This window comes from Panicum virgatum, chromosome 2N (genome assembly GCF_016808335.1).
Source record: "Panicum virgatum strain AP13 chromosome 2N, P.virgatum_v5, whole genome shotgun sequence".
Taxonomy (NCBI): Eukaryota; Viridiplantae; Streptophyta; class Magnoliopsida; order Poales; family Poaceae; genus Panicum; species Panicum virgatum.
Genome location: NC_053146.1, coordinates 19,601,547 through 19,621,186, shown reverse-complemented (window position 1 = coordinate 19,621,186; position 19,640 = coordinate 19,601,547). Strand labels below are relative to the sequence as shown.

Genomic DNA, 19,640 nt, shown 5'->3' with positions numbered 1-19,640 from the left:
ATAAACCTGCATGCAGTTTGCTGACGTGGCTCTGGTTGTTCCATCACAGCGCAAGTACTAATAGGTCAACTGCGAACGAGCCTGTGGCTCGGTGGTAAGCATGCTCGGTGGAGCGCCACCCGCCCGAGCTCGAGACCTGTCTGGCTCGAGTTTCGGGTGTCGCACGGGGATTTTCCCCTGAGGGGACTAAGCACCTGCGTGAGTGTGTGCGGGTGTGTGTATAGGATACTCGGTGGCGTGTCCCCGGACTTCCCGGCAATCCATCCGTGTGTGAGCGTACGGTCCACATAGGTGCTCAAATTAAGTTCTTACATGATTCCCCAGTGCTCCTGGGTGCTTTCAAAAAAAAACTAATAGGTCAACTCTCTTGTAGCCCAAGCCTCATTATTATTGGCTGCGCATCGGATCAAGTCAAACAATCCAAATAAGCAACCAACGAACCGTATCATGGACGAATCATTCAAATAACTACTAAAGTGTACATGTGCAACACACGTAGTTTAAAAGTATCTTAGCGATATATCTATTTATTATAATTTACTATTATGAAAACAGTTTGTAGGGACGAGTAAAAATACATTTCTAGAAACAAGTGTGATTACGATTACTGTTTCTCTCAGCTACAAATGCTCACCCACACCATGAAATCAGATAAACTATCCCTGGAAATGAATTTTACTGCCTGCCAAAAGATTCGCCAATGCAATTCAAATTTAAAATGTTTAATTCTATTTTCCACTGTATACATGTAACAGGACACAATATAGATTATTCAGTAGCCCCCATAATCTCCGTCGATCAGCAGCCCTGCACCGCAAAAAAGTATCCCGTGCGGGCGCAGCTGTTCCTACTGAACCAGCTCCCAAGACGCGAGCCAGGCAGACTGGGATCAAGCCGATCGAGCCGCTGCAAAGCACCAATGGCCACGGTAATTAATTCAGTTGACTAGTAAAGTTCACCGTAATTTCGGGAAATTGAGATCACATGGCGCCGCTGTGCTTGCAAGCTACTAATTCAGTACTACAGAGGGGTTACGAGAACATGAGAACGTGACTTGAGTTACGAGAATTAGAGAATAGTAGAACAAGAGTGAACCGATTGTGGTAAAAATTTAAGGAGAGTCCGCCGAGCCCCAGACTTATATATCTAACATCATACTAATGCACCATGCAGGCTATTCTTGAGAATTTGCAGGCCTGAGAATTCATCGTGCGCAACAAACCAGCGGCCTGGGAGATCTGCTTATCTCCACTAGAGGTCCTTAGCTTTTTTTATGTCCAAGGCGTACTAGTCAGTTTGATCCTGCAACTGATAATATAAATAAAATGATGATCAAAGAGCCACTTGGTCAAAATGCTGACGCATCAGTATCATTCGATGTCGATAGAAAATCGGCTCTATGTATGATGTACTCGTGATAGAAATAATAATAATAATAATAATAATAATAATAATAATAATAATAATAATAATAATAATAATAATAATATGAACCAATCAGCTGATATTGATTCAGTCGATATTGATACTGGATATTAAATCTATAGCATACATCGGCTGAGAATTCTATGTGAAGATAACTTATCGGCTAACTCTCTGATAAAAGCCATTGGCGAGCAGTCCAAGAGGATGGAGCAATTCACTACCGGATTCTGGCACTTTGCCGAGCGCCAGAAACACTCGGCAAAGGCCGGAATACACTCGGCAAAAACTTTGCCGAGTGACGGCGAAGGGGGCTTTGCCGAGTGCCTTTTTTCAAGCACTCGGCAAAGAGATTGCCGAGAGCCAAACGAGACTCGGCAAAATGGCAACGTGGGGTGACAGTGACGGAGACTTTGCCGAGTACCTAACGGTAGGCACTCGGCAAAGATTTGAACTTTGCCGGGGCTGGGCACTCAGCAAAGATTTGAACTTTGCCGAGTGCCGAGCCCCTGGCACTCGGCAAAGATTTGAACTTTGCCGAGTGCCCAGCCCCTGGCACTCAGCAAAATTTACATCTTTGCCGAGTGCCCCAGCCCCTGGCACTCGGCAAAGTTCAAATCTTTGCCGAGTGCCAGGGCTTTAGCACTCGGCAAAGAGGGTTTCATGCATGCCCTGTATGGTCACTTTCCCGAGTGTTTTGGCTTATGCACTCGGCAAAGTGACCAAATTTTTTTGTTCCTGTTTTCTCTTATTTTTGATACAAATATAACAAAAATATATCACAATACAGGGATATTACAGGCAGTTGTTATAACAAATATATAATTGACAAATACCACAATAACACCGATACAAATAACACAAGTCCATCACATATATCACAAGTCCGATACATAGAACAAGTACAATACAAATATAACCATAAGTATGTCCGATACATAGAATAAGTCTGATACATAGAACATGTTCACGATTAATACCACAAGACCACTAGTACTACAAGTCACTCACTGGTCAGATCCGGAGGGCCAAGTTGGCCACTACGCCGCCGGCGAGTTCTGGTCCGGAGGAGGGTCATTCGATGCGTTCCACGACTGATTCTGCAAATAGGAACATATAAATTGAAGAAGCATAATAAAGATATAATAAAAATACTAACAAAGCATACTCACAGGAGTGCCTCCAGGTCCTGGAGGAAAGTAAGGCTGAGGTGGAAAGGCGAATGAAGGCGGCGGTCCATAGTTTACCGACACACCAAGTCCTTGCATCTAGGCCACCATGTTCTGGAACATAGCGGCCTGCTCCTCCCTCAGCTTGCGTTCCTGCTCCAGCTTGGCCTCGATCTCCATTCGGCACCTCCTCTCCTCCTCAAACTTGGCCTCCATCTCAGTCTACAAGATTTTAACCTCCATGTTACAATGCGAAGCAAAGTTGCGTAAAAATCATAGAATGACAACTGAATCTGAACTAACCTCTTTCTAGTGCACGCTGGCCACTGAAGTCTCAGGCCGTGGGCGTATGGGCGGGGTCCAGTCGGTGCTACTTGCCCGAAGCTGCGAGAGGGTGGGCGTACTCGCCGTGTCGACCAAGCTGTGGGCGATCCAATACCGGCCGTGCTTCTTCCCGCCTCCCGCCCTCATGATGGCCTCTCCAGAGAGTGGTGCGGTGGCCGGATCCCAAGTCTCCCCGTGGAGCGCCCTTCCCATCTCCGTGTACGCATTGATGCACGCGTCGATGCTGGGGTTGGTGTAGGCCTCTGGTGGATCCGCTGGGTTGTTGGCCACGTTGGACGTCGCCCTGCCCTTGTGAGACATGGCGTATGCTGTGAAGTCATTGCAAGACTGGCCTGAATGTGATGCCGACTGCCAAGAAATCAACAAGATAATTAGTAAGAATTCAAAATTTAGCTTTAGAAAGAATGAAGAAATTAGTGAACTTACCCAAGTCTCCTTGTACTCGGCGAGGCTATGGCTCCCTTGATGATGTGCCGGACCCAGCATCATCAAAGGGTGCTCCCGACATAAGGCGTGCTGGCGGGCCCAGTCCTCGCTGATCCACTTGTCTACCATCATAGACCAGCACTTGCCCTTGTTTGTGCACCAGTTTAGAGGCACCTAAATGTAATGAAGTGTATGACATATTGTAATATCAAATTCAAGATAAATGAGTAGAGATGGCATTTATTTACCTTTAAGTATTGGTCGCGCATGAGGAAGATGACCCTTGCAGCTGGTTTCTTGACACTCCTCTTCTCGACGTCGGCGCAGTACACAATAACAATCTGGACACGCGCCTCATAGTGCATGTCCTTCACCAGCTTGTAGCAAGCCATGTAAGCCTGCTCATTCGCCCGGGCCTCATGGCCTTCCTCGCACCTGTAGAAATTCTGCATATATACCAGATAATTGCAATCATCATTCCAAAAATTGAAACGGAATGCGATATTTCGACCATTTTAGTGCGAAGATGACTTACCCACAACTATCCGACCACCCGCCTCTCTTTGGTGGCAAAGTTCCTTCCTTCGCGATCAGTTGCGTCCGGGGTGGCCATGTAGTGGTCCCATGTGTATGCCAGCTCCAGGACCCCGGCATGCATCACGAGCCCGTTGAAGTGCAACCTGCACAGAAGACCCAAGATACCATTGGGCTTCGGTTTGTGGTCACCAGGCTGCACAAAACCCACCCCCTGCAAGAGTGTTTAAGGTAAAGTTTTAGTTAGTATTGTGATTTTAAATAAATATAATGCATAATAAAGAAGTACTAACATACTTACTTAGGCTTTGCTGGTCGAATCATCAGGCGTCTCGCTGGAGGTATCGGCCATCGCGGGAATTGCAACGGTCCACGCGACCACACCTGCAGCTCACCTCCTGCCGCCCCCTCCTCGGCCTCCTCCTCGTCCTCCTTCCCCTCCCCCTCCACGTGCTCCTCCTCCTCCTCGCTCCCCTGCTCCTCCTCCCTCTCCTCCTCCTCCTCCTCCTCGTCCTCTACAGGAGAAGGTGTCCTCTCCCTACTCCTCCTCCCCCTACCTCCTCCACCTCTCCCACTACCTCTTCCTCCACCTCTCCCTCTCCCTCTCCCTTTCCCTCCCCCTCCTCCACCACCTTTGCGAACACTACGGCTCCCGTACCCCTCGGGTGCATCGGACCCACTACCTCCTCCACCACCACTGCCCCTGTACAAGGAGCTCAGCCAAGTCATCTTGCCACCGCCTGGCATCTTTGTTTAGTTACCTGAAATCAAAAGGAGTGAACGAATCAGTCAAGATAAACAATACTTGCAAATACATGAAAATGAAGAAAATATAACTACAAACTAACATAATATATATTAAATATTGCGAGTCATACATGTATAAGAAGTAGTCATCATAATTGGGATTAGCTGGATCGTAATCCTCATCATCACTATCAGCTATGTCAACATAACCAGCAGAATCCGAAGGAGAAATGTCATCTTCACTGTCTCTGCCTAAACGTAGTCGCTCTAGTAATTGTAAGTCCTGAATATTTTGAACCTCATCTCCAGCTTCCTCGTCATCTACCCTTTCATTGTCGACTTCCATTCCGATCACGTCGGATAAGTCTATCTCGAAACTCTCTTGTAGCCCCTCTTCTTGAAAGAACTCTCTATCATTGTTATAATCTTCATTGTTTGGGAGAGGCAGTTTGTCGTGTGGCGATACTTTATACACAACATCCCAACCCCGAAGACGGTGGTCGGTTTGGCACGGGTATGAGAGATAATAAACTTGTGTGTCTTGTTAAGCCACAATGTAGACATCATCGCCTTGTAACTTTGAATCCTATCGAATTTCGACTAGGCCAACATTAGGGGTATTCCTTGTTAATGTTGGATCCAACCAATGGCATTTGAAAATGAATTGAGTGAGCGGTACAGAACCATGAAACTTGAGTTCGTATATTTCTTCAACTCTTCTGTAATACTCGACTCCATCTTGACCTGACGTAAAAACGCTAGTATTAGTGGTTCTTCGATTGGTCCAACTCTGCTCATATCTCATTGAGTGGAAGCGATATCCGTTCATGTCATAAACGTTAAACGACTTGATCATGTAGCTAAAGACATCGGCAACCTGTCTCAACTCAGCACTCATGGACGAATCGGTTTGGCCCTGCAAGCGTATGTAGGATAGTTTGTCATATAGTTCGAGAACAACGAAATAAAATAGGACTGTGAATTGAAGACTATCTTTTGTTGAACCCAATAAATGAAATCGGGTTGTGAATTTCCCGCGCCATTTTTAAGAAGACTTTCCGTTTCCATCGGGGTTGGAACCCTTGAGCGACGCCAAAATAGTTGCTTAAATTCCCTATATGAAACATGATAAAGGGAGTTGGATACTAAATAGTGGAAACTCGTGAAGCAGAAACTCGTGAAGTGGAAACAATGTTGAGAACTTACGCAATGTACGGCTCCACCTCGGAAAGTTTGGTCAACACGTATATCATGATACGGTGCCACTCTTAATGGTTCAAGGTCTTGTATCTCGCATCACTTGCACTTCCAAGTTGTCCTCGGAAAATGTTGAGACTCGATTCATTATTGCCAGCATGCTGGGAAGGTTGTCACCATAGTATTTGGTTGTGAAGTTTGACACCTTCTCCAGAATATATGATTCTGCAATTGAATCTTCAATTTTGCATTTCGTTCGAAGAACCTTATGACATCTCTCAATTGGATAGCACCAACGGTATTGCACAGGCCCCCCCCCCCATCCGTGCCTCATACAGAAGGTGTAGAAGCAACTGCTGCATCGGATTGAAGAAGGCGGGTGGAAAGATCTTCTCCAGCTTACATAGCAACACAGGGGGCCACTTTTTCCATGTCCGAAATGGCGGCCCGAGATAACTGCTTAGCACACAGCTGCCGGAAAAAATTGCTCAAATCTGCCAACACTCATCCGATATTATCAGGGAGATAGTCTCAAACCATCACCAGAAGAAGCAGATCAATCCATATGTGATAGTCATGACTCTTCAGCCCATTGATTCGCATCATAGTCAAATTGAATCCCCTCCTCAGATTCGCTGCATACCCATCGGTAAATTGTAACTTTTGGATCCACTCTAGTGCTTCCTTTTTTTGGGGCCTCGTTAGGATGAAATCCGCCGGAGTCTTCCTCCATTGTCTCCCTGATCTCGGAGTCTTCATTTTGTATCTTGGTCTATCGCACAATGTTGACAGATCCACTCGAGCCTTGATGTTGTCCTTCGTCTTATCAGGGATGTCCATGACTATTCGAAAAAGAGTCTCGCCCTAGTTCTTTTCAGTGTGCATGACATCAATGTTGTGTGGAAGGAGAAGATCATTAATATAGGGAAGCCTCCATAAGCCAAAGATCTGAGTCCAGGAATGTTCCTCGCCATATCCCACAAAACCAACTGCATCATTGACCTGGAGACCATCTATCTGTGCATGAAGCACGGCACCCGTTAGCATCTATAGTGCAGGATATGTAACTACGACACCTTTTGTGAAGTTCTTAATGTCTCTTCTAAATAAATGGTCAGCAGGAAGAAATTGTCGATGTTTGTCAAACAACAAATACTTGCCCCCCTTTCTCAACCAACTGAACTGCAGAGTTGCCTTGCATGTTGGGTATGGGACCTTTCCATGAGTACACCATCCGCAGAAAATGCTATATGCCGGGAGATCATACAGGGAGTAGTGGTACCACACATACATTCTAAAGTTTGTCTTTGTCACTCGGTCATACGTCCACACCCCTTCCTCCCATGCTTTGATAAACTCATTGATCAGAGGCTCCATGTAAACTCATTTTATTCCCTGGGTGATCAGGAATAATCAACGACACAAATATTGTATGTCGTTGAAAAAGAACACCGGGGGGAGATTCAAGGGGATAACAAACACAGGCCAGCATGAGTACGATGCAGCCATCATACCATAAGGATTGAACCCATCGGTTGCCAGTGCAACACGTACATTACGAGCTTCTTCAGCTTTCTCACGATGAATCTCATCAAAATGAGTCCATGACTCACCGTCGGAGGAATGCACCATCTTATCAGGATTGTATCGAACACCTTTTTTGTGCCATATCATTTGTTTCGCGGTTTCCTCAGTCATATATAGTCCTCGGATCCTCTAAATGAACGGAAGGTAATGTACAATTTTCATAGGAAGCTGCCTCTTAGGCTGACCGTCACTAGAATCCACCTCTAGGAACCTAGAGGCTTTGTATTTTGGACAGTAAGTTTCAGCCTCTGCTCTTTCCTAAATAAGATGCACCCATTCAGACAAGAATGTATCTGCTCATATGGCATCTTAAGTGCACCAAGGATTTTCGTCGCCTGATACATTGTCTTAGGCAGAATGTGATCTTCCGGAAGCATGCTGCCAAAAATGGTCAACATACTATCAAAGGCGTCTCGACTCAGGCCAAACTGGGACTTCAAGGCCATAAGGCGTCCAATGCCGTCTTACTGAGAAATCTTTGTTTGGCCATGAAGAGGTTTCTGTGCCGCCTCCAACATCTCGTAAAATGCCTTTGTGGTTGCCTCTGGCTCCTCCTCCTGCGGTCCTTCACCGAAATGTGCCTCCTCATAGTCTTCTAATATGTCTCCAACCCACCAGCTGCATCACATTCATCGATGTGTTGCCTAATGACCTCGTCCCTCATACGATGGGCTTCACCGTGAAAGAAAGTCTGGCATAAATCCATACTTGACAAGATGTTCGTCCATGACCTTCTTTGTCTTTCGTTTCTGGTTTCCACAACTGCTGTAGGGATACCACATGAAACTCGATCCTTCAGCTTGCGCCCATGCCCCTTCCAAGAATTCGTTGGTCTTCTCAATTCATTCTTCGGTCATGCTAGCTCGACTTTCCCGGCCCGTGTACATCCACTCACGATCATCCATCTTCCAAGATATCAGTGACTACTATCAAAATTAAATACATGTAGTCGTTGGGCCTAGAGTCTAGTAGGTAAAGATAGGTCCTAATCCCACCCGACCATGCGTAGATGGGGTCAGTTTATATGATTCACTCCTATCCGAGACAGAATTTCGGCAGCACCTCCCCACTGTTCTCCAGATACACATCCCGAAAGGGAGATTGTGTATCCGGAGAACAACAGGGAGATGATGCCGAAACTCTGCCTCGGATCGGAGTGGGCCATATAAACTGACCCATCTACGCATCCTCAGGCTGTCCAAAAAATATGAACAATTCGAAATAGATATGGCCATCAATATGCAAATATCTGCATATTTCTAACCGTTTCTTTTTCGAATGAGAGACGCCTAACTGGTGTACGTGCTCTACCATATTCATGGGTTAGTTTTCAAAATACAATTATCAATAAACTAACTAAATATATCATTTTGTTATCAATATCTATATAATCTAAAATAACCTAACTCAATATCTAATTTACTTATCAATATCCAAATAAACTAGACCGATCTTAAAAACTAAATAAACAATTAACATCTAAAATAAGTCTAAATAAACTAAACCCGTATACCTAAACTAAACCAGTCTAAATAAATAATTAACAATTAATATCTACCTAAACTAAACCAGTCTAAATAAAATAAATAAACAATTAATATCTAAATTCTATATCTACCTAAACTAAATAAACTAAATCATTCTAAATAAACTAAATAAATAATATCCATATGTACCTAAAAACTATATCTACCTAAAAATCTACCTAAAAATTATAATCGTATTCTAATTTACATCTAACAAATTCAACTTAATAAATTACTTAAAAAATACCTTGCTGCTGCCTGTTGCCGGATAGGCGCCTCCACGGCGGCGGGGAGACGGCCTCCGACGCTGAAGGGCGCGCCCTCAGGTGCCGAGGAGGCGGCAAACCCGGCGGCAAACCGCGCCCTCTGGGCGGCGCGGAGGCGCCGGGTCTCAGGCCTCGGCCGCCGGGCAGCGCGTGGAGCGGCGAGAGGCGTCGATGAGGCTTCCGGCGGCGCTGGGGGCGCGGGGAGGCGGCGGGGATCCGCCACGGGACGCGAAGGAGGCGGCGCTTGCCGGCGTGGATGTGGGGTTCGGCTGGCGGCGTGGAGGGCGGCGGCGGCGGCGAGAGCGGTGGTGGCGTGCGCAGGGAGGCGGCGGCGCGTGTGGAGAGGAGCGCGGCACGTGTGGAGATGAGTGTGGAGTGGAGTGCGGGGGCGGGTCCGGATAAGTCCTGGTTCTGTCTTTGCCGAGTGCCCCCGATTCATTTCTTTGCCGAGTGCAGGATCTGGTGGCACTCGGCAAACCTGGATTCGCCGAGTGCCGGGCCACCAGGCACTCGGCAAATATTTTTTTTTACACTAAACCAAATAGTTGCAAAAAATTGAAATTAAGATACATATTCAAAAAAATCCATTATTTCATGCAATATTATTTTAAATTTAAATTAAAACAATTCATATTTCATGTTTTATGATTTTATGAAAAAATCCATTATTTCATGTGTTTCTAAGTAAAATTTAATTTAAATCAATAAATTCGTTTTGATGAGGTATTTAACAAAATTTTAGTGAATATCAACTAAATAATTTGCCAAAATAATGCAACAATTTATGGTTCATGATTTCATGCAAAAAAGCCTATTATTTCATGTGTTTAAAGGTCAAGATCAAACTAAAAATACATTAATTTTGAATGAGTGCCAAAAATATATATATATAACAAAATAAAAAATTAACCCAATTTTCAAAGGACACATATTTTGTTAATATTTCTCTATACAAAAAGTTTCACGTTGAAAATTCTACGCGACTGTCATTTCGACTACAAATCCAACCGGATACTCTGCATCTCTCTGAAATTTCTTCGGAGATCCTCCGGATTATAAGCAGCGTACATTGACACTTGTTCGAAACACTGCCAGTTTTTTTCCACTCCATCCTTCCATGAAACCAAGAGATTTCCACAAGTCTCATGATTTTCGGACATTGTTTGCTATTTTTTGTTTTTTTTCGAACATCCTTGCGCAGGCTTGCGATCAAGTTCCATGATAAAGATGCTTCAATTTTTCAGTTCTTTCGCTGATACGGCATCAGTTTTGGATCCAGGTACATGAATATCACTTCTCCTTTCAATGATTTCGAAATTTCAACCCACTTATAATTTATAAATAAGTTTGATCGAATATTCCCCGCAAAAAGAAAAAATAACATAATATAGTAAAACAATCAATAAAAGTATCATATGTTATCAGAGATTTACATTTCAAATTTGAGTTGAGAATAAAAAAATTTGAATGCAAAAAAAAATACAAACTGTTTGCCGAGTGCCAGGTGGCAGGCACTCGGCGAAACTGGCTTTGCCGAGTGCCCAATGTAGGCACTCAGCGAAATTTGGTCTTTGCCGAGTGCTTGCCTTGCAGCACTCGCCAAAGAATAAAGGCCCGGCGCACGGCGGGCGCGCATGCTGGGCACCTACACACCCTTTGTCGAGTGCGGGCCCAGTGGCACTCGACAAAGATAAAATATGCCGAGTGCCCCTGCTTTGCCGACGGCCGGCACTCGGCAAAGTTTGGACATGCCTTGTGCCATGAGTTTGCCGAGTGCTGTGCCTTCAGCACTCGGCGAGCGCCTCTTTGCCAAGTGCCCGTGTTCTGGCGCTCGGCAAAGCCGGTGGCACTCGGCAAATATGCGTTTTTCGATAGTGATTACTGAACATCTGTCTTATTGTAAAAAGAACCACAAAGCTAATTACAATTAATCTATCATACCACCAATTGGTCGGAATAGGAAAAATATGTATTCAATGTAAGCAAGGGCGGATACTGCACCCGCCCTCTAAAAATAGGTTTTTACGTGCCCCAAAAAACAGTTTTCGTAGTAGTGTTTCAATTTTATTGACATATGGCTAAAATAGTTTTGAGAAGCTTTTATAGTAGACAAAAAAATTGTTCGAGCTTCACAGGATATACGGATATATGGATTCTTTATTTTACCAAAAAGGCAAGTTTTATTATGCTTATGATGACCTTACAACTTGTATTATGCTTATGATGACCTTACAACTTGTATTAAGATTAATTGGTTGCATCCACACAGCAGCAAATAACAGCTATTCGAGCTCCAGATACGATACAGCGTTGTGCATTCTGATATTATTCTTTTTCTGTTTTTGTTAGCTGCGAGCTGGGATTACAACCGACAGTAGTATCTACAGCATAGATCATTTTCTACTTTCTGTTAGGGTTGCTTCGATCGACAGACAGCTAACAAATACAACAGACATGCTGGTAGCAGAATCAGGGATATCCTAACGGCATCGATCTTTGCGATATCCCGATCTTTGCGATATCCCGATCTCAGTAACGTACCACGGCACCAGGCCACACCCCTATAAATTGGTCCTCTCGTCTCCTGCAGGGTTCATCCCACCCAAGCCAACCAGAGCCTCCTTGTGCGAAGCATTTAACAAAGAGCAATGGCGCCATCCAACAAGTGCACGCTGGCCATCGCGCTGCTCGTCGCCTTCGCCGTGGTCGCGCCGCTGCTGCCTTCATCTGCGGCCGCCCGGGACGGCGGAGCAGCCAAGAAGGCCGCCCCGGCTCCGGCGCCATCGGCCAGCGGTGACGCTCCTCTGCACCCCATGGGCTTGATCGATGATATAATCGGCCTTATCCCTGACCTGCCTCTGCCGCGAATACTCCCTTGTCCTCCTGTGTTCCCGATAAAAATCCCGTTCATCCCCTGCCACAACGTCACGCCGCCGCCGCCGCCGGTGACGGAGTGTCGGCCAGGGCTGGCGAAGTACATGCCGCCGTGCGCCCGTTTCCTCACTAGCGACGACAGCAGCGTGCCGTCGCCTCCGAGCAAGTGCTGCCACGTCATCAAACCCTTCTTCGAGGATGGGAGCACGTCGCCTCTGTGCCTCTGCCACGTCGTGAACGGTGACGCCGGCAACCTCTTGCCGGCGCCGGTGAACCACACGCGCGCGACCTCCTTGCTGGAACAGTGTGGCTACGGCTTCACATCGGACAATGTTACCGACATCTGCGCAAATCGTAAGTCTCAAGTTATATATACACACACACATACATAATATATAGCCTAATGACTATTTATTAGAATGCATAGTAGATTGCATAGTAGATTAGTTAGATCTAATATTATGCCTGGTTTTAATAACAAAGATTAAATACTTTGATGGTGACATCGATTGTTGTGTTAAACGTACAGGTGACTTTATAATCCCGCCGATGGATGCCGTTCCGAGTCCACCACAGCGTCGCCACTGAACAAAGGGTTAGTGTGCTTTAATTATTACTAGTTTGTGATCGAGCCAGTGAATTGGTGCGTGTATCTAACATCCATGTTTTCTTTGGGCATTCTTGGCAGCTGGATCGCCATGATAAGCAGCAGAGGAGAGTTTGATCAATTCTTCCGTCAAGAGTAATAAGAGCTATGGATTGCAGATCCATGATTGTCGTCATCGTAGTATTATATTAGTAGTGCGTTATTAGGTATAGGTTAGAGTTAGAACCTCCTGCCAAGGAAGAAATATCTAGATTAGCTAAAGAGTTATTTGTGCCCATTTGTCATAGGGGCAGTTCGTTGTTTGCTCAATCAATCTAATAAGATGGCAAATATGCAGACATTTTTTTGGGATTGATTTTTTTTTGTCCAATATGAGATGGTAATACTATAGCATTTATTTCAGTTATCTGATTATGCTGTATGGTAACCCTCAAATCGCTAATTTGGTTTTATCCCTAAAGAATGCCAGACAACACATGCATGTTCCGAATCCAGTACTAGTGAAGCTACTTCAGTTCATTATACAACACAATGACAGAATAACAAAATAAGCTAGTTGGGAGTAGATAATTATACTTCCTCCACTGACAGCGGCCTCTTAATGAAATATGTGCTAGTGAGGGCAGAGCATTAAATCTTTCATGGCCTAGCACGTATTTGGTTGGGACCGTATGATAGCGCTTTGAACACTTTTTTTTTGCCATATATTGTCCTTTACTCCTTTTGTACATACAGCCGTATGATCAGCAATCTGTAATTTCTTCTATATATATATATATATATATATATATATATATATATAGAAAAGAAAATATACAAGTAGTGAACACGTTATTATTATGCATACCCATCGACCTTATTTTCATCTGTTACGCAGATATATCTCATAACCATAATATACATCATCACCAGCAACAGAATTATTTGCCGAATGCTGATACGGTCTACCAGATCATTTCTGCGTTTTGTTACAGATGCATCTCGAGCCGAGTCAGGGTTAGGGAGTAGGGACGATCTCCAGAAGATTGTACAAGGTTTGTTGCGTTTAAGATTATATTTTTCTATCTCAAAGATCGATCATCACCTTCCACGTAGGTTCTTTTTTCATTGTTCGCCACGCTCTACGGCACTAGCCAACAGCCCAAGACAGAGCCTAGCCTCCATTGACGGAGACACCCCTCTCTGTCATCGATGGCGCCATCTGACAAGCGCGTCCAGATCTCCTTGCTCGTCGTCGTCTTCGCCGTGGTCGTGCCTGGCCCTCGTCCTTCAGCGGCGACCAGAGTCGGAGGACCAGCCAAGGCCGCCGCTCCATCGCCCAATGGAGAAGCACTCCTGCAGCCGGCCGGGCTGAGCGTCCCTGACCTGCCATTGCCACGGATACTTCCTTGCTCTCCGTGGTTCCCGAAGATCCCGCTGATCCCTTGCTACAACGTAACGCCGCCGCCGCCGCCGCAGCCGACGGATCCGAGGGAGTGCCGGTCGTCGCTGAGGAGCTTGATGCCGTGCGCGGGCTTCCTCACCAACGCCAGCGTCCCGGCGCCTCCGACCGCCTGCTGCGACGGCTTCGATCCCTTCGTCGCCAACCGAAGCAGCGCCCCGCTCCTCTGCCTCTGCCACATCGCCACCGCCGACATCGCCCGGCTTCTGCCGGCGCCCATGAACCACACGCGCGCGGCCTCCGTCATGGAAGATTGTGGTCTCGGCCTGCCAATAGACGCGCTGTCAAGATTCTGCAGAGAAAACAGTGAGTCATATTACTTTTCTTTTTCTCGTGACGGTAAGACGATCGTCCTTGAGCTGGAGACTAATACCGATTGCATTGAGCAGGAGAGGAAGTCCCACCGATTGACCCTCCGAGCTGACGATCGAGCGCACCACCATCGGCAGCAAAGCTTAAATAATCTCCAACGGACCGTATAATCCTAGCTAAATTTAGAGTTTTATAAAGTCTGTAAAAGAATAAAAGACTTCCTATAAGGTGAGGAATTTAATAGGCGTCTCTACAAATCTTGACTCTCCATTTTACAAGTTAACTCAAATTCTCATAAATAGGTCCTTAGATCTTGCAAAAAGCACCCTAAAAATTTTGCAATCAAAGCAATTAGATCCCGAGTCGTTGTTCATGGCAGGGGACGGTCTGCCCGACCGAAATCCGGCAAACTCGCTCGCCGGCGGCTAAGTAAAAGGTGGGGGAGCAGAAAGAGGATGCCGAGGAATACCTTTTCGGTGGGTTTTTGCGGGGTAGGGATGGGCATGGTAGAGGGCGCAATGGTGGACGGAGCTCCGGCGGTGGGGTGCTCGGGACTGCAGGAGGTATGCTGCGGGACCGCGTCTCCAGTCGCCAGTCGCCGGCCGGGGCACTTTTGTGGCACTGCTACCACCTCAAACCCGCGTACCTGAGTCTCACCACTCCACTCAGCGGTTCTCGGCGGCGGCAGCCGCGTCGATTTGGAAAACAAAGTTGGTCTTTTGGGGAAAAATTGGGTGCACCCGGATGCATGCATGGAAGCTCCCATACACCTCTATTCGTAATGTCCGACCCGTGCATCCAAACCATCTGAAAGTGATGCTTGCGGCTCGTTTTTCCAGCTCGTAGAGATTGGCTCGGCTCGGCTTCAGCGCCCAGCTCCCACACGTGAGCCTGTGCCGTCCGATGGAACTGGGCCGGGGGTGCACGGAAGCTCCCATGCGCCCCTGGACCCTGGTGCATCCAATTTTTTCCCTCGTGGGAAGCTAGCGCGGGACAGCCAGAGGTGAATGGCGAGCTACGCCGCTCGACCAAGAAAGCTTGCGGAAACGTGGATGGATAGCGAGGAGGAGAATTTGGAGAGGCGGTTGAATTCTATTTTTACCATAATTTTATTGTTTTTAGTTAGCCAACTCATTTTAGAGAGATTTTTGGAGATGCTCTTAGTGTACGGTCAGTGGCGGAAGAAAGCTCAGGGCAACTATGGCCATGACCCTAGGTGTGGGCTGAATTTTTCCTTACTGTAGACTATTGTTGCAAAGAGGCCCATCTTAATTAGCCTAACCAGCTCATGGAGTGGCCCTAGTCACTGGAATGGCCCAGCTACGCCCCTGGGTACGGTTTTTTTTTGAAGGACTCAAGGCTTAGGGTCCGTGCTTTCCTTGGTTACTACTTTATTTTCCGGCCAGCAAATTGTTGTCTTCTGTAAAATATTTGGCTTCCTTTACTTTCTTTTGCAGCTGCGCATATAAGAGCAGTATAGAGGTTAATGAATTGTGTGCCAAGTTTCTCTACGTGGTTGTAGCCATGTAGTGGTAGGGGCGGTGTTCAGGAAAAGATGCAACCTCAGAGCCTCTCGCTTAGTCGTAGTGGTAGCAGGGGGGGAATCCGGAGGTTAGCTGATAAACACGTTTATCGAATTTTTTGGTAATTTATCGGATTTGCACTACTACAGAAAACCCTATCCCAAACGCCTCATCACCGCCGGTTCTATTCTAACCGGCGGTGATGTGCTATCACCGCCGGCTCAAAATGGAGCCGGCGGTGATAGCCGTCATCACCGCCGGGTCTTATTACGACCCGACGGTGACAGATATGACGGGCATCACCGCCGGTTCGTAACACGACCCGGCGGTGATAGACGTTTATCACCGCCGGGTCGTGTTACGAATCGGCGGTGATGCGAACACCACCCCATATTATCCTCTCATTCTCATTTTATTTTTTTCCCAATCTTATCCTCTCACTCACCTCCTCCGGTCCACCTCCCCACCGCTAACTCCCAGACCGCCTTTGGTCGCTGCCGCCGCCACCTCCGCCCCCAGGCCGCCTCTAGTGGCCGCCGGCGGTGGCGGCGACGATGCAGGCAGCGGCAGCCGCCTGTTCGCCCCTCCCACCTCTCTCTTCCCCCCAGCATCCCACCTCCTCCAGGCTAGAAATCTTGTCGCCCCTTCACCGCCGCCGGCCACCGGGGCTGGATCCGGCCTTCTCCTCGCCGGATCCGAGGTACGCCTAACCGGATATCAGGGATCGCCACTGTCGCTTGCCCCGGGGTGTGTGCTCCTGGTGGTCCCGGTGGCCGCAGGTCCGTGGCCGCTGCCGCCACTCACCCCGGACGCTGTGTCTCTGGTGGCCGGGGACCTTGGGCCGCCGCTCCCCTCGGGGCGCCGTGCCTCCGATGGCTCGGATGGCCGAGGTGCCGTGGCCGCCACTGCTTGTCATGTGAACTAATCTGAGATGCTGCTTGTCTCATTCATGTCAGTTTCATGTTATTGTTTGACTTTCCTTGTGCCCTCTTTCAGTGTTCTCAGCTTGCAAACCAGAATTGTCAAGAGGGAGGGTCTGTTCATCACAACCAAAGTTATCTAAATTGCAAAGCCCTACTCTCTATACTAGGAAACCACCACTTCCTAATTGTGCATGATGACAACTAAAGTTTCTTTTTTTTCATTCTACTGAAACATATCTGTTTGTTATGACTGTAGCTATGGAATTCAGATCACGGTCATGTGATTGAAGCCTGTAAGGACAGCTTGAAGAAGCTGCAGCTAGGTTATCTTGATCCCTATCTTGTTCACTTCCCAGTAGCTACTAGACATACTGGTAAATTCTAACTCTTACTTTTGCATAGTATTTAGGAAGATTTAATATGTATGTGTCTCACTGAATAGAGCATTTTGATTTCCTTCAGGACTTGGTACAACTTCTAGTGCTCTTGGTGATGATAGTGTGCTTGACATTGATACCACTGTCTCATTGGAAACAACATGCCATGCGATGGAAGAACGTGTTTCTATGGGACTGGTCCGCAGCATTGGGATCAGGTAAATTGAAATAACATTTTTCTTGTTGCAGTTGTAGTTTTGTCTACATAGAAAGCATGCTTGATCATGTGCCTTTTATATGCAGCATCTCTAACAAGGTATGGTTCTTCCAAATCTTTTCAAATTTGCTGTTGCATTGCATATGTAATAGACAGGCACTTAGACAGATAGAAGTAGCATTATAGATATTGTAAAAAAAATTGTATGCAAGACTTCAATGTAATTCTTTCTAGACTTGAGTGTGTGGAACTCCTGGGACATGAAAATGGTGGTAAAAGACTAGTGTTTACTGAATTTCAGTTTGTAATATGCATTCTCTGTCCTAAGTTGAAAGGCCTTTTGGTTCAGAACTAGATATGGGCAGTAGGATGAATTGCTAGTTCTATCATTACTATAGTTCTTTTCAATTTTGACAACTTCAACATGGCTGCCATCTGATGTATGAGCTCATATGGTTGAATTCTGCTGCTATAATTATATATTATATATGTTGTACAAATGATGCAATATTATTATATGAAAATAATTTTTTTGATGGGAAAAAAGTCTTCACCACCGGTTCCAAATACGAACCGGCGGTGATGGGTGCACATCACCAACGGTTGGCGCACGCATCACCGCCGGTTTATGAACCGGCGGTGATGAACCCCCTCCATCATCGCCAGTTCTGGAACCGGCGTGGATGGCCCTTCTATCACCATCGACTTAAATCCAACGGTACCCAAAACCGTTGGTGATGCACTTTTAGAACCGGCGGTGATAGGGGTGGCTGTAGTAGTGTTGCCATTTTTCTTTTGCATAATTTTTTTTAAAAATCCCTCCAAATATATACAAAACAATCTAGATTACCTCTAAACAATCTACCAAGAAAAATAAATCATCACAATGCATAGAAATAAGAAGATATATGAACTAGGAGGGATGGCCATGAATTCAAAATTAATGTTCGAGAGTTAATCTGACCTCCCAAGCAATATGAGCTGGCAAGGTATGGTGACTCGGGTGTCTCTCCTGGCGACTCTCTCGGGCGATCTCCATGGCGATCTCGGGATGGTTCTTTCCTTCTAGTTACTCCCCGGGATTGGTCTCCTCATGGAAGGGCACGAAGATCTGATTTGCAAGAAGTTGGATTTTTCTCCTGGCAAGATTTTTTAGGAGGATGTTCGGATCCAATTTGTCAAGTCGGTACACCACCCTTCCTCCTCTCCTGATGGTTCCTTCTTCCTTCTGGCAACTTTCCGTCGTTTCACCGTTCGATTAACAGAAGACTCAGTTGTTCTCATGCTACAATCATGCTCGGATGGTTCAGCTGCTGGATTTCATGTTTCTTATCAAAGTGATGGGCATTTTTGGTTTTCTGTCTCATGCAAAGCAGTTGGGTTTAAGGTCCATAATCTATGGCGTTTCATTGGCCCTTGCTTTGATGTTTATTTCCACCTTTGGAGCAACGGTGCTCCTCGCTGGAACGCGAAAAAAATTCTCTGAGAACAAGAACAGCATCATGAATGGACCATCGTCCGATCTCGGAAGCACAGGAATTCTCGTTCTCCTGGTCTTTCTCGGAATCGTCGTCGTGTTCGGTTCTCTGATAGGTTGGTGCAAGATTCACCGATGCCTAAGCATCGCCCACAAACTCCTCCAGAATCCATTCGTTTTGGTGAATTTTTTGTGCCCACTTCTGTCAAAATTTCTAAAGTGTTTGGGCGAATTCATTCGGATCTTGGTTCTTCCGGAAATCACTCCTCAGATCCGAAATTCATGGGCTCTCATCCTTCCGTTGATTTTGCGGCTGGTAATGTTCAAATTTCAAATTCAAAACCTACTGTTCTCTGTGCTAAATGTCTGGCAAGTGGGCATTTGGCCCAGAACTGTTTGGGCCTGTGGCGATGCAAATCCTATTTTAAATATGGCCATAAAGCCTGATGGTGTCTCACTAAAGCGAAGCCCAAATTGATTTGGGCCCCCAAGGAACATATTGCTGAGGATTTCTCTTCTGATTCTACCTCAGCCCAAGAAGATAAGCCAGTTTCGGAAGCTACTGTTCCTGTTTTTGGGGTGTCAATCTCGGTGGATCCGCACCTTCCTAGTGACTCCTCATCTTCCCCAAGCAACAGTAAACCCTGATCGCCGACTTCATCGCCATCAC

General features: G+C 46.3%; 1 long non-coding RNA gene across 1 annotated transcript; it reads right to left on the bottom strand.

Annotated features, from left to right (window-relative positions):
• Positions 1–13,580: 13,580 nt before the first annotated feature.
• On the bottom strand, positions 13,581–16,012 carry LOC120659960. The gene is made up of 2 exons (XR_005669294.1): positions 14,515–16,012; positions 13,581–14,433 (listed from the first exon to the last, which is right to left on the bottom strand). It is a non-coding gene; the product is annotated as an uncharacterized LOC120659960 (long non-coding RNA).
• Positions 16,013–19,640: the final 3,628 nt, after the last annotated feature.